This window comes from Haliotis rubra, unplaced genomic scaffold (genome assembly GCF_003918875.1).
Source record: "Haliotis rubra isolate DU_JTF1 unplaced genomic scaffold, ASM391887v1 Scf312, whole genome shotgun sequence".
Taxonomy (NCBI): Eukaryota; Metazoa; Mollusca; class Gastropoda; order Lepetellida; family Haliotidae; genus Haliotis; species Haliotis rubra.
The window spans coordinates 246,440-274,175 of NW_025766983.1; the positions used below are offsets into that span (position 1 = coordinate 246,440).

The 27,736-nt window shown below is 43.1% G+C and overlaps 1 long non-coding RNA gene across 1 annotated transcript; it reads left to right on the plus strand.

Annotated features, from left to right (window-relative positions):
- The first annotated feature begins 4,002 nt into the window (after positions 1-4,002).
- Positions 4,003-23,062, plus strand: LOC124283306. The gene is made up of 3 exons (XR_006900323.1): positions 4,003-4,045; positions 5,057-5,059; positions 23,008-23,062. It is a non-coding gene; the product is annotated as an uncharacterized LOC124283306 (long non-coding RNA).
- Positions 23,063-27,736: the final 4,674 nt, after the last annotated feature.

Below are 27,736 nucleotides of genomic sequence, written 5' to 3' on the forward strand. Positions count from 1 at the left end.
AGAGCATGTATAAACACTCTTATTTAGAGAGGCTCAGATTAATATGAGCTTTTGACGTTTTTTTATCAGGAACACGAAGCCTGAAATCTGAAATACGCCTTATTGACCATGTATCACTCAACTCGGAAATAAAACTTCAGCTGGTTTAGTGTCTTTTCGGATTTTTTATTTAAGTTATGTCCTGATAGTTGATGCTGTAATTTTTTAGTGAGGTCAAGGTCAAGAGTGGGTAAGCTTAAAACTCAAATATACTTGATTTGATCTGACAAGAACGAAATATAAACTTTTAACACATAGGAAGGTCGATATTTAATTTTACATGACACATATGACTTACAAGATTTTAACACACAGTAAGGTCATTTAATATTATTTCTGGTGGTGTGTGGTCTTGTGCACAGGTCACAGGTCACAGGTCACCAATCAGTTGACGTTAGGCAACGTTGGTCACGGAGAGTCCTTGGACTGGTGACCGTGTTTGGCAGCTTGAGTCCTGAGAATTTCTAGGACTTTTCTGTCCTGCCACACAACGAAGCACATGCGATACATGTGGTCTCACCTTAGGCAAGTGAGTTTGTTCAAAATTGCCCTTGTTTACCCAGAAGAAAATGGGTACCCGATGGGATAAGTCATGTGTCTATCACAGGCAGCATGGGTTATCTGGAGTACGTAATGTCCACCAAGTTGTATGCACTTAGAGCATGTCCGTGCGGCGTGGAGTTCAGCGCTATGTAAGTGGCCTTAATAGTATAATTATTTCTGCAAACTAGTATACAATATACAGTCATGTGTACACTTTCTTGAATCCATCTACAATCCCAATCTGGAACGTACCCTGTGTTTTTAAATTACCCTCCCGAACTTCCGACCGTCCGTGTTGTCTCAGATGCCCCTTCCACCCACCCCCACAATGTCCACCACCCCACTGCACTACACACCACCACGCCCCATGACTTACTCCTTGTGTGGTGGGGTAGTGGTTAAAGGGTGGGCTTATTACGTTGAAGATCCAGGTTCAATTCCGCACATGTTAAATATGACCCATTCTTTCTATTCTCCGTCGTGGGATTGCAAAGCCATTACTAAAAGCGGTATAAACTTGATCTTACCACTAAAACTATCGTACATCTGTTTTTAGTGGGATACGTTCATTGTTTGTAGAGCTGGTAACGCCTCACAGACCAACAAATCCAGTTCGGTCTTGCATTCTACCTATGTTCGCCCGGTAATACAACAGTCAATGGCCTTCTCGGCCATGTTCAATGCGTTTTCATGATAAACAGCAGCTTTATTGTACATCTGAGGATCTTCACGTGTTGTGGTCCCATATCTGGTTTTCTTCTTGAAACGGTTCTTCCTTTACCAGAGACGCTCCAAGAGCTCCGCCGACACCATTTTTCTGGCACCAAGAGGATGAGGAATCTAATAAAGAGATGATTCAATTTTCATCCACATCTTTAACCTTTAAAGTGCAACTCGTTACTCAACCGTGCCCATACTGACATATAAACTACCACCAGATTCCATTTGGTAAATGGTTCAGAAAATTAATTAGCGGTCGTTTGCAGGTCAAGGACGTAGAAACATTCGCTTATCTCCCTTCCGAAGTGCATTTTCTCGCCCAATCCCTCAGCAAATGACAGTTATGTTTTCTCGAGAGACTAACTTACGCTTTGTGCTTTTCAGGGACGAACCCTTCCTCACTGTATGTAATGTCTTAGACTATTTCACGGATGCTAAGAAAGTAAATACCACAGCTTGGTTCGAGTGTAGCGCAAGCGCAGTCAACCCAGAAAACCAGTGTGCTGATGAAAATGAATGCATCCCTACTACTATAATTGCTCCTGTTTCTTCAACTTCCGCCACGGCTACTAATTGTTTGTTTGTGTTTGTATGTTATTTGGTTGGTTGGCTGGTTGGTTGTACATGACCTGGTGACCGAATTGACCCCTGAATTAGGACAGGAACTACTACTACTACTTCTACTACTACTACTACTACTACTACTACTACTACTACCACTACTACTACTACTACTACTACTACTAATACTACTACTACTACTACTACTACTACTACTACTACTACTACTACTACCACTACTACTACTACTACTACTACTACTACTACTACAACTACTGCAACTACTACTACTACCCATGGAATTGGGTGGTAAGAGGCGATTAACGTGATCGGGAGTCAGACACGTTGACAGTATTGGTGCATGTCATCTTTTCTCCATTTCCCCAATTGCGTAGATTCATGCTCATGATATCAATCACTAGATTATGTGGAGAGACTGGATTAGGTTTAGACCACCGTCACATAGCCGAAATATTGCTCTGTGCAGTGTTAAACAATAGACAAACAAAACAACATGCTTCTACTACTACTACCACTACTGATGCTGCTGCTACGACTCCAACTACTTCTTGTACTACTACCACTACTGATGCTGATGCTACTACTCTACTACTACTTACTACTACTACTACTACTACTACTACTACTACTACTACTACTACTACTACTACTACTACCACCACCACTATTTTTCTAGCGTTGTGCCGTTGGAATTGGATTCAACACGAAACTAAGTTTTTGTAATAGAATGGTCTTATCACCGGATAATCTAGATCATACCAGGCGACATATAGACAAGCACCAATTTTCCTGTAAAAGTAAACAGAATATTTCGTGATAAACAAATTTCATCAATTTTGTTATGTAATTAAACACACATTAAAAATAGTTCCAGAATCAGTACTGAAACCAGTACGGGCGAGTTTTCACGCCTGGCAAGCAATATACCCGTCAATATCACAACAGGGGACATTGTTGCGCGCTCGGGGCTTCGGGGTGACGAGCGAACGCCTTAACCACTGGGCTACCCCCCGCCCCAGAATAATCAGATACAGAGCACACATCTTTCCTGTCTGTTTTGAGTTCTCCATCAGGTGAAAAAGTCAGAAAGAGGAGCACCACCACTGCTGTCTGCATCTCTTTAATACTCACAAAACAAACAGACTTTCCAAGGTCTGCAAGACGGAATCAAGGACGGGTACTACCCGTCTACTGAGAGTAAATACAGATCCACCATTGATACTGGTTTCCGAAACTTCATATTTTGAATTTATCTTGATATCTTCACCAATGTACTTGCACCTTGGTACAAGCCTTGCCCCGGGCGCTGGAAGTGTTTACACAGTAAATATCAGTTGTATATGAAGCGAGAAGATTAGTGATTTTGGAGGAGAACCGTGAGAGGAACGACGCCAAAGCCAACGTGGTAGACATAAACGACTCCGCCGACTTGGGCCGCACCTGTTGCTCGTAACAGGACTTCGTATAGACAGTATAAAGGGATCGTTTGACTGTATACCGCTACATGCTGTGAGTAATCAGAAACATTAAGGTAAGGTCAATATCAAGGTAAGTGAAGTTTGTGCACACATAGCCACAGCACATCCAACGTGTCAACGATTTGACCACTTTGTTGGTATTTTATTGTTATTGGTGGATGGATGGTGTACTTAACAGTTCTAGATGGTGACTTTTGATGATGCCTTTAGAAATGTACGTATTCTTGGCTATTATTGGTGACTTCTCGACGGAATTCTTTTCTAACTCGAGTGTGAATAGATCACTATTCAGGGTGAGGACAAGTATGCATGTTTATCTAAACCTTATCTGCCATCGTCGAAACGGTACTTGAGCATTAACGAATTCGTAATGAACAATTAAACGATCGACATAAGTACAGTTTAGTGTACAAATAGCAGAAAGCAACTCAAATCGGAAAACGAAATCGCTGAAGTAAGAATACAAAAATAGCAAATTCTCAGAAAAGATGCTGTTCCACTACGATCAAGTTAATTGTCAATGCACAAAATTTTGATTTCCCGAAACTTCACTTGGGTCCTTGAGAAGTTTAACAAAAGACGAGTCTTGTAATACCATGCAGCCCCAAAATACCCTGTTGCTTAAAGCCACCCTAATCAGTAGGGCGGCGGTCTGTAAATAATAGAGTCTGGACCAGACAATCGTGTGATTGACATCAGAAGCATCGATCTGTGTTGTTGATCAGTGGAGGCGGTATAGTTCTCAGTAAAATCATGTGTTTAAACAAACGACCAATTAGGATAACGGCCCTTAGGGCACCAGGATCTGCATAATGGAGGTGATCATCATATGTATGAAAATTTTTGTTCATTTGAACAAGTACATGTTCCAGAGTTTATATACAGGCTATGTTTAGATGTGTTTGGGTTGCGTTTTTTTTATATTTTAACATGAGTAATTCTTTGAGCAATGCTTATGTGAAAAGAAATGTGGAGCCTTTAAAGTCAACTCACTCATACACTTGAGCTCAGTATATACACGGGGCGGTGGGGTAGCCTAGTGGTTAAAGCGTTCGCTCGTCACGCCGAAGGCCCGGGTTCGATTCCCCACATGGGTACAACTTGTGAAGCCCATTTCTGGTGTCCCCCGCCGTGATATTGCTGGAATATTGCTACAAACGGCGTAAAACCATACTCTGCCAGCCAGTATATACACATTGTATTGGGATATATTCGCTTAACTTCAGATCTGTTCTACCAACGATAGGTAGTGAGTCATCGTTGTGTCTAATTTGATGACTTACAGCAGGTGTGGTTGTAGTTGTGAGACGAGGACGCGGAAGCTGCTGCTGCTGCAGGAGCTATGTTCACGGTGTATTCAGGGACACGCGTCTACATCCAGCTGTCTAATGGATGTATCGACGGACGGATAAATGACATCGTGTACAACTCTTAGCACCGCGCTACGGTAAATATGTCCAACTGTCCAGCATTCAGCATTGCATGTTGACATGGAAACGTAGTGGTGTCCTCGAAGGCTCTGCTGCGTTAACTGTGTTACACGATGTCAGTGAGTGAGTTATTGAGAAAGTTCTATTGAACGACGCCTTGAACAGAATTCCATTTATAAAGGTTTAGCTTGTCCGCTTGATAAGGACGTAAAGCCCCAAGTGGTGCAGGTCCCAAACGTTGACGACTTTAGTGAAACCGTCGAGCGGGTGTTTGGTAGTGGACAAACGAAGGATTATAGTCAGGGTGAATCATAGAATCACGACGGGATTTGCTCTAATGTAACGTGTATGTTCGTGGTAAAACAACAACATTAAATTGATTCTCTGGTCGACCTGAATAACTGTAATAATGGTGAAAAGATAGAATTCTAGTTCCCCAGCCAAATGACTGCAGTTCATTATTTGGAAACAAAAGGACGGGAGCTTCTGTAATTCTCGATCAACTTATACGTGAAACCATCTCTATTAATGGTATACCTCAAGACTGTAAATAACATAGCGAATATCACACTTTCAGAACACACGAGTTAACGTGTAGAGACCGAGCATTAAATGTTCTTGTGAGGGGGCCTCTGATGATTCACACAGACTATTTGTTCAGGCAGCCAACGGTTGATGGCAGAAACGAGGTGACTACTGTCATCTGGCTATACGGAATAACGTTTAGGCGAGCTAGTGTGGCAGCATCTTTTTCCGTTTTTGTATCTTAAACATTATCATTTCCTGAACATCTTGAGCGCCCGGCATACGATTTGAAAATTACATTTTCTATATAATTGTCTTTGAGGATATTCGGAAACAGTTTGCCTCCTTTTTGGCTGTTTTGTGTGTACATTTGCGTGTGTGCGTGTGTGTTGTTTTTAAGTTTTTGGATGCTTTTTTTTTGTTGTTGTTTTGGAGGGTTGGGGAGGTTATTAAAAATTTACTAGTATATATATCCCTCCTCTCCCCCATACACCTGCCTCGCACCCCAACCCTATCGGCAGCACCCTCAAAGGGATGGCCTCATGGAATACCATTGAATGTCTTATGCTTACCACTTCCTCGAGAATGACCCTCTCATAATTAAATCGTAAGATATAATGGTTACGTTTTTAATAACAATACCACAACTCTTGAAGAACTCACCCAAAATAGCACAAGGTATCAATGAAAATACGGGCAGTTAATTAGTTGGCCTGGAAATAGTATGCTATTGTCCGTACAACTAACAATAATTACTGTTCGAGCCATGGCATTCAAGCGACCGGATACATTACCCTTACCTAACAAGCCGGTGATATTATAGTCATTGTATTACTCTTCGAGTCCGAAAACGGAATGACAGTGTTTCGTTTCCATGGTAATTGCGTGCCAGCGAGTAAATGGCATCACTTGGGCAGGTCAAGCACAATACATCGGGGCAGTATACATTACGGTCAGATAGACATGCTGAAGCCATGAGAACGCATGCATGAACCACATTTACCTTGAGACGTTTATGAGGTAGATACGGCAGTGTTGACGACTGAACATGGATGAAAGAGTATACGCTCTGTCGGTTTTATGTAAAATGTTGTCGGTACCATGTAATTTGTTGTCGGTTCCATGTAATTTGTTGTCGATTCCTTGAAATTTGTTGTCGGTTCTTGAAATTTGTTGTTCATTCTATGTAATTTGTTGTCGGTTCCATGAAACTTTTGTGTCGGGCCTATGAATTGTGTTGTCGGTTCACTGTAGTTTGTTGCCGGTAACATGAAATTTGTTTGCGGTTCCATGAAATTTGTTGTTCTTTCTATGTAAATTGTTGTCGGTTCCATGAAACTTTTTTGTCGGTCCTCTCTGTAATTGGTTGTCGGTAACATGAAATTTGTTGTCGATTCCACGAAATTTGTTGTCAACTGCCTGTAATTTGTTGTCTGTTCCATGTAACAAAGACGCACAGACGGAAGACAGGAACTGAAGCCTGAGACCGTTCCCGACATATTGATCGCTGTCCACTACATTAACCACTGGGTGCCCAGGTACAGCTCGATCGAGATGCCCGGGTTCGATTCCAAACCATGGACTACACTGTCTGGAGCCCATTTTGGTGTCACCAGCTGTAATACTGGGTGAATGTTAAAAAACATCAGCATAAAACCATATACTCCTATACTTATTCCACTGCTCACTCCGTGGTGTAGTGGTAAGAGCGTCCGCCCGGAGAGCGGAAGGTCGCGGGTTCGATCCCCGACCGCGTCATACCAAAAGACGTTAAAATATGGTACTTGTTGGTCCCTGCCTGGCGCTCGACATTAATGGGTACAACAAGGACTGGTCGGCTCGGAGTCAGTATAATGTGTCTGAGTGGGGTATTCATGCTTCACTGCGGCGTGGTATCCCAGTGGGCTAGCACTATAAAACCAGCCTAAGCAGTCTGGGCTAGTACAAGCAGCCGCACATACACATACACACGCATGCACGTCGTCATATGAGCGAAATATTCTCAAGCACGACGTTAAACCCAATTTCACCTCACCTCACCTCACTGCTCAACGGCTAAATGAGGATAGGATGGCCATGCCATGTGACCTTTTGGTTTTATGTCATCTCATTAGTTGTTCATGCTATCAACCACTAGCGCCCCTAACCAAAGCACGATTATCTGCAGTCAGCCGCAATAAAGTAAGAATGTTGTCGCTTGCAGCATTACAGACACCAATGTCATTAAAATGTTTACCCAGAATCACCCCCAAGTGCTAATCGACAGCTTTCAACATTTGTGTGAAAGGTGTGCACGCTTAAGTCTACTTTGTGGATGCAAAGCAGCTAACGAACATTTGAAGTAGACAACAACACCACAATCTCAACAAATAGAATAGGGCATTTATGTTATTTCTGTGAATAGGATCGTCCGAGATCATCCTTAATAAGTTTGGGCTCGAGGTTATAATAACCTCTAACACGTGCACTTACAAGATTAGTATGACACATGCAACCTGGTTTCCTGAAGAGGCTGCGCTTGCGCTACTCTGTAAACGCTACCTACCCAGAGAACCAGACTGGGACATACGCTGCTAATCTACACTTCCGGATGAATATGTCATGGCAGAACAGCGAACTTTATCACCAAGTGCTATCTTGCTGTGTGGCGTAGTGTGGTGGGGATGTGCTAGCGCCGTCTACCGGGAAAACATGTAGACACATGTCCAGTTAATTCCAATGGTTGTGTACACAGTTAAGTGGAAAGTAGCGATAACGATGATGTAACCCAGGTTCGGGGGAGGGGCTGTTGTTGGGTGCATGGTGAACACACAGGCTGCACATGGCTGCGGGACACGCAAATCACACCTTGTGGTACTCTGACATGTATAAATAATACAGACTGTCAGTGTTGGTTGTGGTATCTACACAGGGCACCACGTGGACTTGTCTCTGTTACAGAAACGTTGTAAACAAGCCGAATATTAACACAGAGACCATATAATCTATTGTTTAAAGTAACATTTTAACGTTCGGTAAGATCCATCACAATTATATGTTTTCTTATCATTTTGAAACAATTATATCTGTTTTCAGATATTTTCCATGTTTAAAACCCTAAGGGATTACGCTCTAACCACTGAACGACGTAGATTGCATAGAAATAATATTCAGGGGTGATATGTTTCAGGGGCGCTAGTGGTTGATAGCATGGACAACTAATGAAGATGACATAAAACCAAAAGGTCACATGGCATGGCCATCCTATCCTATTTTGAAAACTCTTATATCTGTTTATATCACTGTTATATCTGTTTTCGTATCACTTTGATACACATCTCGGAATATTATTTCTATATAATCGACGTGGTTCAGTGGATAGAGCTTAATCCCTTAGATAGGGCAAGAGAGTGGGTGGTTGAAGGCCTCCTCATACCAAAAGCGTTAAAAGATGGTACTTATTGTTACCCTGCCTGGCTCTAGAGTGAGTGAGTGAGTATGGTTTTAAGCCGCTTTTAGCAATATTCCAGCAATATCACGGCGGGGGACACCAGAAATGGGCTTCACACATTGTACCCATATGGGGAATCGAACCCAGGCCTTCGGCGTGACTAGCGAACGCTTTAACCACTATAGTCCGTTTGGCTCAAAATGGGACCGATGAATTGTAATCTAACTCGAAAACTACTAAACATATAGTACTCAATGAAACACTGACCAGACCAACTCCGTGTGTTTTTTCAGAATTTATGTCCTAAAAATAAAAAAGTTGTTTAACAAACTATCATTAAAATTTTGACACAGTTCACTATTTGTTACGAGGGAGGGGTGCAAAGAGAGAAACAGCCAGGTGTGCAAAAAGGGATGGAGACGGCACAGCACAGGTAAATGAATCAATAACTTTGTCGGCACTTGGGCACGTGTTATACGTACACCTGGCTGTTCCTGCCTTTGCATTCCTCCCTCGTAACAAATAGTGAACTGTGTCAAAATTTTAATGAAAGTTTGTTAAACAACTGTTTTAGTTTTAGGTCATAAATTCTGCAAAAAAGTCACAGAGTTAGTCTGATGTTATTATTATGATTAGTGTTTCATTGAGTATTCTATGTTTAGTTGTTTTCGAGTTAGATTGCAATTCATCGGTCCGATTTTGAGCCAAACGGACTATAGGCTAAACCACCGCCCCGGCTCTAGATGAAGGGGATGAAGCAAAGATGGCGCGGAGCTAATGTCCTGGTAAAACGTAGCCTGGTATCTCAGTTGGTTAGCAAATTAAAACTGCATTAGTCCGAACTTGTAGTAGCAAGCACCCACACGCACGCACATACGCTTACTTACACAAACAAACAAAACATCCACACAAAGAGAATTTGCGCAAACCGTTCACGTTGGTTTTGTTTTCTCCTACTCAATAAATTCGAAACATATCCCAGTTCTTACATATGAACACATCACCAGTAATATTTTCGCAGAATGCGTGTTTAATCAAAAACATCTGTACACATTAAGGCTAAATCAGTGCCATGGTAATGCAGCACAAGTCCCGCCCACTCCATTATCCACCAATCAAGAAACAGCAGGTCGGTAGTGGGCGTCACCTAATTATTTGTCGTTTTATGTAAGCACAACCGCTATAATAATTACTTAGATAATCGAATGACATGAAATCTGCTGTCTATCAGTTCTTACGTGTTCAACAAGACTGGCTTGCCTGCCAAGAGACAAGGTCTGAGAATCACATATGGCAGTAATTACGACGTCTAGACCTTGGTTGTAAATGGGTACCAGGCCTGCTATCAGCATCTCGTTAAACACATAGAGCGTTATACAGCATCTGAACAGCTGTGATCGACATGATTATCTTATCTGCACCTCTGACATCTAGGAGATTAATGTCTACCTGTGAGGAACTGAACCCGAAATCCGTATATTTCGAATTATATTACTCATAGCATCATCCTCTAAAACTGCCATAACACGCCGCAAGTCACTGCACAAACCCTATGCCAGCTGTTGGTGATTTTATAAGAGGTACACTACCGGGCGAAAGAAAGTATACACTCGAATAAACGATTTGACAACAATTATACATTCTGATCAACGTGTCACTGGTAACAAGTTGATTAAGGTTAATTGTGTGAGCAATAAATCAATTGGTAAGTGTGATGGCAATGTGTGTCTAGATGTGAAGTTAAACATAACACTTTGACAGTTCGAGACAAAAGGGTACATTTGTACTTATTAGGGCCTTTGGGGACCGTAAATGAGTTCGACACAAACCGGGAATTCGACATATCTGTTTCGAGACATCAGGGTAAAATAATGATAGATATAAGGAAATCGGCAGGGACTGAGAGATGAGTTCGAGACAACCGAGAATTCGTCTCAACCGAGTTCGAGACATTGGGGTTTGACTGGAATTAATTATTGGTTTTGAAACCCTAGCGGTCGATAAATGGCCTGAGGTCCAAAACACAACTCAGATGCCCATATGAAATATATTGCCATCCACTCACAATCCTTGTGAGGTTAATAATAACATTGGTGTATACTTTTTTTAAATGTTCAGTATTACAATGATTTTGTGAAATACTTTTAAGTGTATGGAGTATATGCTCAAACTAAACATGTATTAGCCATCACTGAGGTGATGCTCCGGTGGTGCAGTCATCCCAACACATCAGGTCGATGTGCATCACTTTGGCGAGTCAGAATGTCTGGTTCGAATCCGACAATTTATTCTTGATTTGTCAACACCACGTGCGAGGATTGTACATAAAAGATAAGTGTTTATTACCCGTGGCATGTTTTAAAACTGAAATACATTACGGTGTTACGAACCCATGAAGGTCCGGATTAGAATTGATCTTCAGTAACCCATGCTTGTCGGGATCGAGTGGTCAGGCTCGCTGACTTGGTTGACGCATGTCATTTTATCCCATTTGCGCAGATCGATGCTCATGCTGTTGGTCACTGGATTGTCTGGTCCAGACTCGATTATTTACAGACCGCCGCCATATAGCTGGAATCTTGCTGAGTGCGGCGTAAAACTAAACTCACTCACTCACTACGGCGTTACGTCAACGTCAGGATTACGTGGCACGTGACCCTGTTCAAATCACAAATCAGATGAAGTTAAACAACGATTATCGCGAGGGGGTAGCTGGATGGGTGACCGCTTCAGTCCTGCCCCACACTGAAAAAACAAGCAGCAGGTGTGTTGATTCCTTCTGTAACTGTTCTGAAGCATCACAGGCAACGTGATATGTATTCTCCCCGGGGAGTTCAGATTATAAATGGAGTGTTCGCAGAGCCATTGACCGGGATAACAAAGTAGCGCTTTGAAGATACTCTGAATGACAATTTAGCGTGTTATGAATATGTACATTTTTATCAACGCATTCAATTTTTTAAAAACCCAACATGTTATGTAATTCAAGTCACAAACAGTTTAGAAAGATAAATGCAAATAATTATCAAAATTCTTTAGTTCCAGTTAAATCATTTTTTGTGCTTGTTTGTCAATGGAACATCAGCATGTCCCGTACTGGCTGTACAGACCACGCGACAATGGCCCTTATTGGATTCCATACATTTGAGAGCCCGTAGACTGACCTCAGACAAAGCAGGTGACAGGTAACCGGTAGAGATGATGGGTCTGTGTAGGAGATGGAATGGCGCGAGGGACATGTGCTAGTTAGACTGTTGGTGTGACAGACAGACAAAAGGGGCTGGATTCCCCAGACGAGCCAGCAATCCAATTTATGCCGCCTTCGTCTGCGTATGTACGTTAAGACGTGTACACCACGTTATGTCCATGTAGTCGCGGACGTCCCCGACGGCTGCGTTGTAGTGGGCGTTGTACACGAGGCGGGAGGAGGTACGGTTCTTATTCTGGAGCTACGAGGCTAGTGCTTACAGGATATGGCTGCGATGATATCACATATATATATATCATATTACCAGGCCACGACTATCATATTACCGGACAAGTGCTATCATATTACCAGGCCAGGGCTGTCATATTACCAGGGCTGGGCTGTTATATTACCGATTTTCAGTAACCCATGCTTGTCGTAGCAGGCGACTAACGGGATCGGGTGGTCAGGCTCGCTGACTTGGTTGACACATGTCATCTGTTCCCAATTGCGTAGATCGATGCTCATGCTGTTGATCACTGGACTGTCTGTTCCAGACTCGATTATTTACAGACCGCCGCCATATAGCTGGAATATTGCTGAGTGCAGCGTAAAACTAAACTCACCCATTCACTCACTCACTCACTATCATATTACCTGACAAGTGCTATCATATTACCATGTCTTGGCTATCATATTACCAGGTCAGGGCTATCATATATCCAGGCCAGGGCTGTCATATTACCAGGTCAGGGCTATCATATTACCGGGGCTGGACTATCATATTACCGGGGCAGAGCTATCATATTACCAGGTCAGGGCTATCATATTACCGGAGAAGTGCTATCACATTACCGGAGAAAAGCTATAATATTACCGGGGCGGGGTTATCATATTACCAGGTCAGGGCTATCATATTCCCGGAGAAGTGATATCATATTACAGGGGCGGGGCTATCATATTAGCAGGCCAGGCATATCATAGTACCAGACTTTTGCTATCGTATTACCAAGCCAGGGCTATCATATTACCAGGCTAGGGCTATAGTGTTAGCGGGGCAAGGCTATCGGACTTGAAGGCAGGGCTATAGTATTGCCAGGCTAGTGCTACCATATTACCAGGTTAGTGCTATATTACCGGGCCAGGGCCATCATATTACCAGGCTAGTGCTATATTACCGGGCCAGGGCCATCATATTACCAGGCGAGTGCTATATTACCTGGTCAGGGCCATCATATTACCAGGCTAGTGCTATATTACCGGGCCAAGGTCACCATATTACCAGGCTAGTGCTAAATTACCGGGTCAGGGCCATCATATTACCAGGCTAGTGCTACATTACCGGGCCAAGGTCATCATATTACCAGGCGAGTGCTATATTACCGGGTCAGGGCCATCATATTACCAGGCTAGTGCTATATTACCGGGCCAGGGTCATCATATTACCAGGCTAGTGCTATATCACCGGGCCATCATATTACCAGGCTAGTGCTATATTGCCGGGCCAGGGTCATCATATTACCAGGCTAGTGCTATATTACCGGGCCATCATATTACCAGGCTAGTGCTATATTACCGGGTCAGGGCCATCATATTACCAGGCTAGTGCCATATTACCGGGCCAGGGCCATCATATTACCAGGCTAGTGCCATATTACCGGGCCAGGGCCATCATATTACCAGGCTAGTGCTATATTACCGGGCCAGGGCCATCATATTACCAGGCGAGTGCTATAGTACCGGGCCAGGGCCATCATATTACCAGGCTAGTGGGGGCAGGGCTATCATATTAACTGGCTAGTGCTATTATATTACCAGGCCAGGGCTATCGTATTACCGGGCTAGTGGGGCCAGGGCCATCATATTAACTGGCTAGTGGGGCCAGGGCTATCATATTAACTGGCTAGTGCTATTATATTACCAGGCCAGGGCTATCATATTACCGGGCTAGTGGGGCCAGGGCCATCATAATAACTGGCTAGTGGGGCCAGGGCCATCATATTACCAGGCTAGTGGGGCCAGGGCTATCATATTAACTGGCTAGTGGGGCCAGAGCCATCATATTACCAGGCTAGTGGGGCCAGGGCCATCATATTAACTGGCTAGTGGGGCCAGGGCCATCATATTACCAGGCTAGTGGGGCCAGGGCTATCATATTAACTGGCTAGTGCTATTATATTACCAGGCCAGGGCTATCATATTACCAGGCTAGTGGGGCCAGGGCCATCATATTAACTGGCTAGTGGGGCCAGGGCCATCATATTACCAGGCTAGTGGGGCCAGGGCCATCATATTAACTGGCTAGTGCTATGATATTACCAGGCCAGGGCTATCATATTAACTGGCTAGTGCTATATTACCAGGCCAGGGCCATCATATTAACTGGCTAGTGAGGCCAGGGCCATCATATTAACTGGCTAGTGGGGCAAGGGCCATCATATTACCTGGCTAGTGGGGCCAGGGCCATCATATTAACTGGCTAGTGCTATGATATTACCAGGCCAGGGCTATCATATTACCGGGGCAAGGCTATCGGACTTGCCAGGACAACTCATTAACTCCTATAAGAAAACATTACTTCTATAAAGGTTTTTCACATTAATTACAAAGTCCACCGATGTCCTTTGAATCAATAAGCCACCGACGGAATACCCTATGGGTGATCCGACTCTCATCGACTCATGGCTAGTAATGACTTGTTTTGTAGAAAAACACATAGGATAAATAGCTATCCCCCTCAAAGGGAAGACAGGCTGGAATGTTGCACGCAGACAGATATCACCTGTGCCTTCATCCTGACAGAAGGCATGTAACACCTAGACTCAGACCTGTACTTAACCTTAAGATAAGCTTAAAGGGGGTATAACACAATCTGGAGAGACGACGCATTTGACCCGAAGCCAGATCAGCGCTAAACTTTAACATACCCTTTATCTTGAGCTGAATCTGTACTTGACGCATTTCAGGTGGAGCCTTGGTCCAGATCCACAAAGTGTTCGTATTTCTATGACGTTCGTAAGACTATGGTTAACTGTAGAGTTACGACAGGTCGTAACGTTACAAATGCCTTGTAGATCGGGACCCAGATCTGTATTCAACATAGACAAACGACCAGAATCCATGGCAGACGACAATTTGCACCTTCGTCAAGAAACCTGACAGGCAGCACTTTCAACTGCCAACTTGATCAAAACAAAAAACCAGTTGCAGACGACAGATTGCGCCTTTAGTTCAGATGAAGAATAATCCATGGACAAATCTGCACTGTACCTTTAGTCCAGAACAACAATAATTCCTGGTAGACGACATATTACCCCTGCATGTTGCTGAACAGTTCACTGGATACACCGGTACCGTCACCTGTTGACGTCATACTGGAATTGTGACCCATGACCAAAGTTAGTTGAGACGTCACCATGGTTTAATGGTTAATGTTCACGTCTGTCATATCAGGAAAATTAGTTTCCTTTCCTACGGATAGGACAGTTACAAATATTCAAATTACCTTACAATGTTTAAGCCTCTAAGGGTGGTGGGGTAGCCTAGTGGTTAAAGCGTTCGCTCATCACGCCGACGACCCGGGTTCGATTCTCCACATGGCTAATGTGTGAAGCCCATTTCTGGTGTCCCCCCACCGTGATATTACTGGAATGTTGCTGAAAGCGGCGTAAAACTAAATACATACATACCTAAGCCTCTAGAGTATGTATTTTAACAAGCTTGTCAAGTTAGGTCTCATCACCTCATCACTTCTGACCACTTAATCCCACTTCCCTTATAGTTCTCGCATCACGAGACGAGTTTCTCAGCTTAAACACCAGTATTTCTCCGTACAGTTCTTCTTTTCAAACATGTATGCAAGTTATTTACTACGTTTTAGTCCAGATGCTTGTCACGGTTGTTTAACCAAATAACGTAGACGAATCTGATGTATGATAAAATTACTGTCGAGGAGGTGCAATTATACACAGTTAATGCGCATGTGTTCCGTTTATATATCTACCTGTGAAGATCCGGGTTAGAATCGGTCTTCCGTAACCAATGCTAAGAGGCGACTAACGGGATCTGGCTTGCTGACTTGGTTTATGCAAGTCATCGTGTCCCAGTTGCGCAGATCGATGCTCATGATATCAATCACTGGATTGTCTGGTCCAGACTTCCGTTACATACCTGGAACATTGCTTATGGCATTAAGATACAAACAAAAAGCCGATATGCATCTTCGTAAAATGAAACAGGGCGCCATTTCATAAAGCGCGAATACGGTCATAACTCCAACACACGTACCATGCAAACTGTTCTGTATTCGTGAACATGTCCAACGTGATACCGAAATCCGTCATGGTTTACACTAAACCCAACCACGTTTCTAAAGCGAAAGCGAATTGCCAAGAAACCTTTACATCCTCGGTGATCATCTGTCACGATTTGAAAAAATCATCGACAACGTATCTGTCGGATACATGAAAGAACACTCTGCGCCGGCAACGACCGATATTATCTCCTGCCCTCATTTCAAGGCTTTCATTCCTGTCCACAGTATATCTAATTAAACGCAGGACCACCTTTTGACCATCTGTGAGTGTCCAGCTCAAATTAACATGATTATCGTACTCGCTTCGTTACCTCTGATCAAGTAGGATGGAGTTTCTGGGTCTCCTAATGCCTAGGTCGCTCTGAATCAAGCCTTGGAGACTGATGTTGACTTGGATGTACAGAACGGTAAGTAGATGGTCTCCGAGACATTCTACCGGGGCCAAGAGTTGAAAGAAAATGCCAATCTATCGTTAACTGAGAAGCGCGGCCGTAAAATAGACCTATCTATTGCATCTGGTAATGGGGGATCGATATCATGTAGGTTCGCTGCTCTGCCAGAACAACAAACAGACTGTCTTCTGCAGGAGCATATTTGCGCCAATTCTGAAGTCATCTGGATCACAATTTAAGCGGCGTTACGACTGTTGGTTTATCGGATCAGGTATTATGAGCATTTTCAAACCACCATGACTGAATAGGTTTGTAGTAAGTTATAACAAACGAAGAAGTTATTTTCGTAAATGTTATTGTTATTTAGGTTGTCCCGCTTAGAAGGGTTTACAAATTTGCTTTCCGTGACATACGGATATCAGGTGTGTGCGTGTTTCAGTTCGTGCGTGTGCGTGTGCGTTTACGTGTGCGTGTACGTATGCATGTGCGTTTTCGCGTTTTTGTGTACGTATGCATGTGCGTGTACTTGTGCGAGTATGTATGCATGTGCGTGTACGTGTGCGTGTGCGTGTGCGTGTACGTGTGCATGTGCGTGTACTTGTGCGAGTATGTATGCATGTGCGTGTACGTGTGCGTGTAGGTATGCGTGTACGTGTGCGTGTGCGTGTAGGTATGCGTGTGCGTGTACGTGTGCGTGTATGCGTGTGCGTGTACGTGTGCGTGTAGGTATGCATGTGCGTTTACGTGTGCGTGTTCGTGTTACGTGTGCGTATAATGATCTTACGTACCGAAGTGGATGTAGATATCAAGCCTCGTAATACATGTGACATAGAATAGCAACACGACGCTGCTGGCCTCCTATTTAATGCAAGGCTTTCTTTTTGCTTTAACACAGATTCAGAACAGCTGCATCAATGTGAAAGCTTCTTCGTGACCGAAACATCCGAAACAGGGTCCATACTACTCATAATGCATCATGATTTCACAGCATCAGTTCCAAATAAATTGATAAATAATATGATTTGCTTAAATGTATACCAAGAACCCCGCAGCTACAATGTTCCCCTGAAACGAGTATTAAATAACGCCAGAAAACGTCCTTGAAACATCGAACGTCAATTGTACTCTGTTCCATCGACCGCAGCGCTATGTCGTTTATCTTCGAGATACTATTTACCAGATATATCCCTGCTCTTTACAACATTATTGAATATTAATAATTCGTTTCCCAAAGGAGAAATTTCCAATGCACAACATGTGGATTATCAACCTCTCAGAGCTGAAATTGTCTTTATCTAGCGGACATGTCCCCAGGGAAATGTCCAGTCTAAAACCAAGCACAAGATATGAAAATTATATGTGTTAGCGGGCACCAGCCTCTTCCCCACTCCCCTTAGCTGTATTCATTCCACACACCGGTCACTACCAGTGGTCAAACACACACCGGTCAGTGCCAGTGGTATACTGACTGGGTGTTAGAGTTCATCCACAAGGGAAGACGGTGAATACGTAGTTATGGGAGACTGGGCCGTTCCCAGATCGTGAATCAATGGCTCTGTATGATATGATTAAGGAGTAAACAGTAGAAATGAAGCAAACATTTGATCTAAGTTACCAGAGGCCCATTCGATGAATTTAAAATGAGAAAAGAACGGAGACGGGGAAGTGTTTGGATATCATTGTATAAATTGTATTCGTATTGTGACAATGATTCGTATCAGATGTGTCTTGGTGTGACCGATGGCGGTGTTCAGCAGCGATCATTCTCAGGCACCCGTGTATGGAATCCTAGAAGGGACATTGTCGCGTTGGCGAATTGTCCCGTTGCGGTATTGTCGCCCTATCAGTGTAAATAGTGTCAAAATAAATCAGATTATGGTGCTTTCTTTCAGCTTGACAAATTTGGCAGGCTATCAAAACTGATTCTCACTCCCCCAGGTATGGGATCCTGAAAGGGACGTCGTCGCGTTGTCGAAATGTCACATTGTCGCCTTACGTAAACAAGCGAACAGTACATAATCGAGTCTGGAACAGACAGTCCAGTGATCAACAGCATGAGCATCCATCTACACAATATTGGGATACGATGACATGTGTCAACCACGTCAGCGAGCCTGACCACCCAGATCCCGTTAGTCGCCTCTTACGACAAGCATGGGTTACTGAAGAGCACTGCTAACGCGGATCTTCACGGGTCAGATGTTTATATTTGAATCTGTGATTTTGTATGGGCAACAATGCAACAACGCGGCGATCTGATGCTTTGCTTTGATAAATATGCATATTATGTAAGCTCCATATAATATTAATATACATAAACTGCTGGATGGAAATCAAATTTGATGTCGTCTTTAAACGCGGATGTGTTTGAAGCTGAAGCCAATACTGAAAATCATAACTATATATAGTATGCTGTTGTGTACTGCCGAGTTGTGTTCTTAGGGCATGGATACGCACACCATGGGTTCGAATCCTAGAATGGTTGTCATGGTGATCTCTGTTTTTGCGGCACAAATACGCTGGTAATGGGATCCATACCACATTACACAGATGGGCGGTTGGGTAACCGAGCGATTAAAGCGTTCGTTCGTAGCGCAGATGGTCCGTGTTCGATTCCTACTATGGGGTCTGTGTCTTCCATCCCTAACGGGATATTGATTGAATATTATTAACTGTCGTAAAGCCTCACTCATTCACACAGGTGCGAGCTGTAGAGTATTGTAATTTTTTAAAAAACAACATTTTAAATGGGAGGCGTTGGGTTTCTGCACAGGGTAATGCCGCACATTTTACCTTTTATATACCTATAATTTTAACTTTACCAAAGTCATAATGGATAGAATTTGTAGCTAGGTGCAAAAACGAATAAAAGAAAACACAGTAATATTAAAAAATACTCACGGATGTAATTGATAAAAAAAAGTAGTGTCATAGAGCATAACATAGGCTGACGTCACAGACAAAAAGAAACGCGATAACAATGACGTCACATACCAACGGAACAGACATTATAAAACGACATTATATAATCCCCAACAGTAACATCAGCCTTGCCGGGTCACAAAGACTCGTAAACTCCAACGTAGAAAGTTGCGTCCCTTTGTGCATGCAAGGATCCGTTGATCATCGCTCAGAATCCCAGACTCGCTTTGATGATAATCTGGTTCCGGTTCGTTCCCCCGACAGACTGGAACAGCTTGGACGACCGGATAAGTGCAGCGACACCAAGCGGAGGATCGTGGGTTTCGTCAGAGGCAAACGTCCAGCATCTCCATAAGTTCAGGTTTTCCTTCCACATCAAGATGACACGTCATGATATTACTGAAGAAGTTTTGAAAAGCGTTTGACCTGTTGTAACTTATTCCCTCCTGTAGTCTCTATGCTAATGGTAGCATGGGATCAATAGATCGGAAGATCAGGATATGACTTGGTCGTATGATCGTACCCCGACGGCCTGAATGGTTGCTCACAATGTCGATCACCTGCTGGTCTGCTGCGGACTTGATTACTTATAGGCCCATAGATAGACTAATACTCGGTGCGATATTAACCCATTGAATGCCGAGTTCGACCTTATCGACTCACATAAACATAAGATCTCTGCCATCAAACAAACAAATCTTGTCTTGCTTGAACTCTACCTCGTTATCCAGGAACATGTTCACTTGAAATCAATGTCACGTGACCACATAATTCATAAAAAACAATACACTTATTAAACAAACAAATGGTAACAAACGATACGTGTTTCACTCAATATTTATTGGCTCTGTTACAAACACAGGACTTTACTGATGAAATATCGTTGAAATAGTTTTCACAACAGCTACATTTATTCGGACAATTCGATCCAAACCATCCATGTGAAAAAAGATCGAATGGAAGCGATCTGTCAGTGTCTCTACGTCACTTCCGGTTCGGTGTAGCTTACCCTCGATCCAAATCAAAGTAGGATCGGAACACTGCTGCAATGAACAAAAATATCATTTTGTCCACAACAGGAAACGAATATCGATGAAAATGGGAATGGCGTTTTGCCGACTCGTATTCAGCTCCGAAATTAAACAAAGTCTAAAGTTACACTTTATTAATCGATTTTGGTTAAAAATAACTCGGTTAAGCGTGATAGTACTCCGTTATTTGTATTGCACACATTGTTTTCAATCCAAGCGCTTTGAATTGACACGTCCTATTCTATAGATAGCAATGTTCAATTAAAGTACTGGGAAAATAGATGTAATTAATAATAGCAGTGATTATTGTGTGTGTCTCTAGGCTAGTTTTTTCATATTTGTTGGATGGTGAACTTTTAAGAGAAGAAATGGAAGTTCCGTTTTATTAGTGCAGTTGATATGTGACTGTCACACACTTACAAGCTCGCTAAGGTTCCGTTGTCCCCCTCCTCCGTCTCCATCCGTCTATCTCTTCATCCGTCTTCTGTGTATGTGGCCTCACCTTAGGCAAGTGGGTTTGTTTTCGTCCAGCAGAAAATGGGTACCCGGTGGGATAGGTCATCCGAGGTAATAATGTTCATCATGTTGTATGCGCTTAGGGGATGCCCGGGTTGAGTGGAGTTTAGCGCTATATAAGGGGCCTTATTATTATGATTATTATTATTTCGTCGACGGACGACAACATACCAATCGAATGGGGAATCTGTTGAAAAGGAGTAAGTGAGTATGTTCTTAGCTTTTAGCATTAATCCAGCAATATCAATGCAGTGGACACCAGCTATGGGCTTCCCACGTGTAGAGAATCGAACCTAGTCTTCCGCGTGACGAGCGAACGCTTTAACCACTAGGCTACCCCACAGCCTTCGTTGTATTGGGAGAGATATTACGATTACGATGATTCCTGTGTTTATTTTGGAGTGTCGTCACATTCCATCTACCATCAACGTAACACACGTGAGTTTTTACATACAGTGTACATATATTTTAAGTGACAATAAAGTAGTTGTGAAATCTACTGGAACTACTTACTTAATCTGTTGGTGTGATATGTCAAGGTGTTGAATTGACTAGTGTCACTCTGTCACACTCCGCATCTCTGTGTATGGATATGTATCTATCTAGAGACCAATAAACCCTAGAGATGGTGCCAATCTGGCTGTAATTGATTTACTGCGTGACGCAGGAATTCCCCTACAGCCCTGCCTACGTCATCATGGCGACGACAGAGGTCGCTAACCAAGTTTAATTGTCTCGTCTAACCATCACTTAGGTAACCTCAATTACCCCCCCCCTCCACATATCCACCCACCCGTCTGTCTAGTCGCCTGTAGGTCTATTCAAATATACTCAGTGTATCAAGTTATGAATATATCTCTTTGTCAGCGTATACCAATCTGAAAAGACGATAAGTATATGGTTACATACAGATCTATCGAGCCGTTCGTCGGTGAATGCTTCTCTCATTTCGTCTGTGTATCTTTCCGTCCTTCACTCTGTTTGTCTGTCTATCACTTGTCAGTCCGTGGCAGCCCTATTGTCTCTCGTTACTTCCGTCTGTCGTTCCCTGTATGTTCGTGGGGCGATGGGGTAGCCTAGTGGTTATAGCGTTGGCTCGGCACGCCGAAGGCCCGGTTTCGATTCCCCACATGGGTACAACATGTGAAGCCCATTTCTGGTGTCTCCCGCCGTGATATTGATGAAATATTGCTAAAAGCGGCGTAAAACCCAACTCACTCACTCACTCACGAGCGTGACGAGCGAACGTTTTAACCACTAGCCTAACCCACCGCCCGGTAACGGTGGAGAGCCTGGTTGGAGCATTATTAGGTACAGTGTGTGAAGTCCATTTCTGGTTTCCCCCACCGTGATGTTAATGGTTTATATATACACGCGGCATAAAACAATACTTACTCACTCACTCAGTCGACTTGGGCGGAGCCACTCTCAGTGCAGAAATGTGTCCTAATTACAGGCAAAGCGTGTTGTCGTCATTTAATTATGTAATCATTCTTTGTTTTAATTAATTTACATACGGCCATATGCTGTCGTGGAAAAAGCACCTGTAGCCGTTAAACCGCCCTCGGGAGATATAACCAGGGGCTCAAAATCCCATTTTAATTACAAGTACAATGCCTTTGTACTCAGACCGATGTAACAGGAGAACTCTCCATAAATCTTTGATGAGGATGCCCTCGAAAGGTCATCACGTGACCACCACAACAAGCACTCTCCTTCCGTTTTCACCCAATTTCGGATTATTGGGGTCATGAAGTTGGTTTGAACCCCGGACTCTTAGACGAGAATGGTTGGTACTATAAGTGAGTGAGTGAGTTTAGTTTTACGCCGCACTCTCCAATATTCCAGCTATATGGCGGCGGTCTGTAAATAATCGAGTCTGGAACAGACAATCCAGTGATCAACAGCATGAGCATCGATCTACGCAATTGGGAACCGATGACATGTGTCAACCAAGTCAGCGAGCCTGACCACCCGATCCCGTTAGTCGCTTCTTACGACAAGCATCGTCGCCTTTTGTGGCAGGCATGGGTTGCTGAAGACCTATTTTACCCCGGATCTTCACGGGTCTGGTACTATAAATAGATACAAGGATACCAGATGCTAAACATGCTGAATTTTACCCCTGCTCTACACATATGATATAATAATGATCATATTTTTTATTATTAAACACACTGAATTTTTTTAAATGAATGTTCATATAAGTCCCTTTCCAACAACAGCTTGTTTAGCACTGCACTCAGCAGCCTGCTAATGTCTGATCAACACATTATAGTGATTGATGTTGTGAACAACGTCGGGATAGACGGAATCAACGAAGTGACCGGCCCAAACAATCAGTCGCCTCTTACGAGCTTCACGGGGTCAGTATGCCTAGACAGGACTGGAACGACAGAACGTTTGATATAAAACAAAAAGCTATCCAGCCACGTCAGTTCTTTGGAATGAATAAGTAAGTCAGGTTTGTATGCAATATTCCAGCAATATAACGGTGGAGGACACCAGAAATGGGCTTCACACATTGCACCTATGTGAGGAATCGAACCCGGGGCTTCTCTTGAACAACGAACGAATACTTGAACACTAGCTACCTCACCACCCCTCTTTCTTTGGATGTTGAACAGACAACATTATCTGAGACAATGCCGTTTGAACAGAGAGTGAGTGAGTTGGATTTAACGCCGTTTTAAAGAGAATTCCAGTTATATTAGGACGTGTCTGCTTAACGAGGGAGCAATGCCCGTAGTAATGCCTGTCTCCGATATTCACCACTCTGGGGGAGCCTACAAACCAAAAGACATAATCGGGACGAACCGGGATTCGGACCGCAATTCATAGGTTCCTGGCGAGCTACGGGAGGCAACTCTGCACAGAGAATTGCGGCGCCTCAGACGACTGCACCACCTCTGTTAAAACCACTTTCCCGAACAGTGTATAGAGGAAGCCCCATGAGTGTGTAATTCCTCTTCCAATCGACCAGTTTGTCAACACAAATCATGTCCTTTCTTGACAAAAATACACATTACAAGATGAAGAAGTATTTCCCGCTAACTCAATCTCCTGTGAACAAGTGACAACATATGAGACAGAGCCCAGCCTCACACAATCCTTCTGACGTCACACCAAGCTCTCTGAATAATAGCTCTTCTATGACGTCGCGCCGAGAGCTCTGGGAACCACATATTCTTCTGGTCACGTCAAAGTCTCGTGCTAGCGCCCTGAAAACTGAAAATTAAGAAATACGTTGAATGGAGCGTTGAACGGACGAATGACGCGCGGCACGATATGGAAGCTCGCCTGTGGTTAGATCACCAGGCAACAACGCTAAGGCGTACTGGTCTCCTGCGGAGCATTTCGTTAAATGGATTTCGCGATCAAATAAGGTACAGGAATGTAATCTCTGTTTGTTTAGCGGATCAAAAAGAGCCTGGACACTTGCAGTCAGTAATCAGTGCTTCAAAAGAATCGTGCCTCGCTTCCTTATCATATGTTGTTCGTGAGGAACATGACATTTCTTAATTGACCGAATTTAAAAGTTTTCTTACGAGAAGGAAAATCGGCTAAAATTGCGAAAACAGCCAGATGAATCTGCCTTTGATTCAGACGAATATAAAGCGAGTTAGAAAATGCCATTGGTGGTGTTTTTTATCGTTTTCTCGTCACGAAATTTCTTTTTTCTGAAATGAAAGTGAATAATTTAATATTTCCGTATTGCGTGAATACACATTCGCTGTCTTTTCTTGAACAATGACAATGACGTTTTGCTAGAAAAATGCTAAGTTTGTTTTATTTTTGAAAAATAATGGAAATACCGTTTCTGATTTTACAGACAAGTTTTTATTCTGTATTTTTTAACTTTAATAGTATAATCAGCATCCGTTTTTCTTTAAAACTGATTCACAAACCAACTTCCCTGTGGAACAAAAAAGGATTTTGATTTAAGTGGTAACTAACCAGCATTATTATTAAAAATAGCTCTACATAACAGAATGATCACGTTTGAACACTGAAGCCGATTGAGTGAGCGAGTTGTGTTTTACGCCGCTTAGACGTTTACCCCTTTGGCAAAACCCGCGACCACGGCATGGGGATGACAAACTTGCGTTTAGAAACATAGTCAGGGCGAACCTGGATTCGAACCCACGATCATTGGTTCCTGGTACGCGCAAGGGAGGCAACTCTGCAGTGCGAATCGCCGCTAAAGACAACTGGGCCACATAGCCCACAAATTCAATACATGATATAGAGGGATTATTTTTGCAATCATTTGTTTCAAATTACGTTGAAATACAGCTCTTTAATTACATTTCCCGTTATTTTTGCTATGTTGATCTCTCGCATCGTGACGTTCCCCCCAAAAGATGTGAGTGAATGAATTCGGCTTAAGGCCGTTGAACAGTAACTAATATACATCACAGTGTGTCAGCTTAAGGTGGGAGAAAATCCCAATTAAACACAAGTGCTGACAGACCAAGGGTTATGATCTGGGCGCTCGTGGATTCAAACCTAAGAGCAGCTGATCCAGGGAATACCAAGGGACAGAACTCTTCCGCTGCCTCCAAGAAGATGACGTGTGTCGTCTTTTCAATAAAAAAACCCAGTTTGTCATTGACGTGAATTGTTTCCGTGTAATATGAAGCCCCAGATGGTATAGATTTTCTGCTCCCACACCCATTTACATTTTCCGGCTAAGTAACCTATAGAATAGTACTAGTCACCCCTAGCCTGTACACAGGTATATATTACAAGTCACTTACCTAGCATGATACAACATATAACATGTGTTTCATTTTAGTGCAGGACCAAAGTCGAAGAAACTATCAGGAGTCTAGCTGCCAAACAGTTTTTGATGTGAATGCATATCGGATCACCCATCCACCTACTCTCCGCCATTACGGCGCTTAACGTTACGTGACTTTATCTCTGCGTGTTGTACAGGGCCGCGTAGCAAATCGTGACGGATGCTAATCACGCAATCATCCACCAACTAAGCAGTAATTGTACAAAATGACCGATCACCCATAGCCTACAAAATACAGATCTTATAAAAACTTGTTAAACATATGAAACAACAACTACTGAACAAAAGATTCCGGAGAAACTATTGACCAAGCTCCTGCTGGTATGGGTTCGTTTAACAAAATTGTTTTCGATTAATAAGAGTGAGTGAGTGAGTATGGTTTTACGCCGCTTTTAGGAATATCTCATCAATATCACGGCGGGGACACCAGGAATGGGCTTCACATGTGGGGAATCGAACCCGGGTCTTCGGCGTGATGAGCGAACCCTTTAACCACTAGGCTACCCCACCGCCCCTGTGCTATTTTGTATTTTAGCTGAATACATTGTATACTCATGCCAATAATGGTTGTCACCCCCTTCAAATTTTTTTTATTGGAGAGGGTGTGTGGGTGTGGGTGGGGTTGGGGTGGGGAGGGATGACAACCATTATTGGCATGAGTATATTTATGAGTCAAGTAACTGAAAAGAACTCACTGTTTTTTTATATTCGGATTTGTTACTACGCTTCAAAATAACAAAGTAAACCAAGTCACCCATCGAATGCAAACTAAAAACTGTTCTTGATGTACGATGATAAGCACTATGAACTATTCACTTCTAACATGGAAACTGGACGATGGGGTAGCTTTGTGGTTATAGCGTTAGCTTGTCACGGCGAAGCATTGGGTTCGATTCTTAGAGTGGGAACAATTTGTGAAAGGAATTTCTGGCATCATCCATAGTAATATTGTTTGAATATTGCTAAATTGCGGTGTAAAACTATACCCACTCACTCCAATATGGAAACAATATCGGTCGTACACCTCTTCACCGGGATTGTATGAGGTTGTATAACGTGAAATCGGGAAGCAATTACGCTATTAAAAATGTTTCACAATCTGAAAATCACGGGAACAGTATGCTTATGGCATGACGTGTATCTCAATTAGCGGATCCTGTCACGATCATGCCTCTGACGACTTGATCGCCCGTGCCTAGTCTGTTTCACAGTTCCTGAGGGACGGTGGTTTAGCCTTGTGGTTAAAGCGAAGCGTTGGCTCGTCACGCCAAAGACACGGGTTCGATTCCCCATGTGGGTACAATTTCTGGTGTCCCCCGCCGTGATAATGCTGGAATGTTGCTAAAAGCAGCGTAAAACCATACTCACTCACTCACAGTCCTGATCCACGTTAGCTTCGCTTCCGCCAAGCCCTGTAGTTTCTGCAATGCGAAAGCCCTTTTCAGATTTTCCTTGATTCAGGTTTTCAATCTCCCATCTCCTCAGGTCTCAAATTACAGCATTAAATGGAATTATTTGTTTCTATCAAAATTATATATATTCAGAGACCAATAGTTAGTCTAGAAATTATCCTCTGGACATTTCCTCGCAGATTCGTTGACACATAAATACTAAGATATACTCTTCGGAGCATTTAATAAACACAATACAATTTCAATAACAGTATAAATAATGTTCAAAGGCTGTTAACCAGCAATGCTTGTTAAATAAACACCGGTTTAAATAAGACCAACCAGCAGCTCCACTTCATCAGCCAGTACATCGATATAGAGGAGACAGGTGCTACTATTATCCTACACATTACGAGAGCCTGAAGTGCACT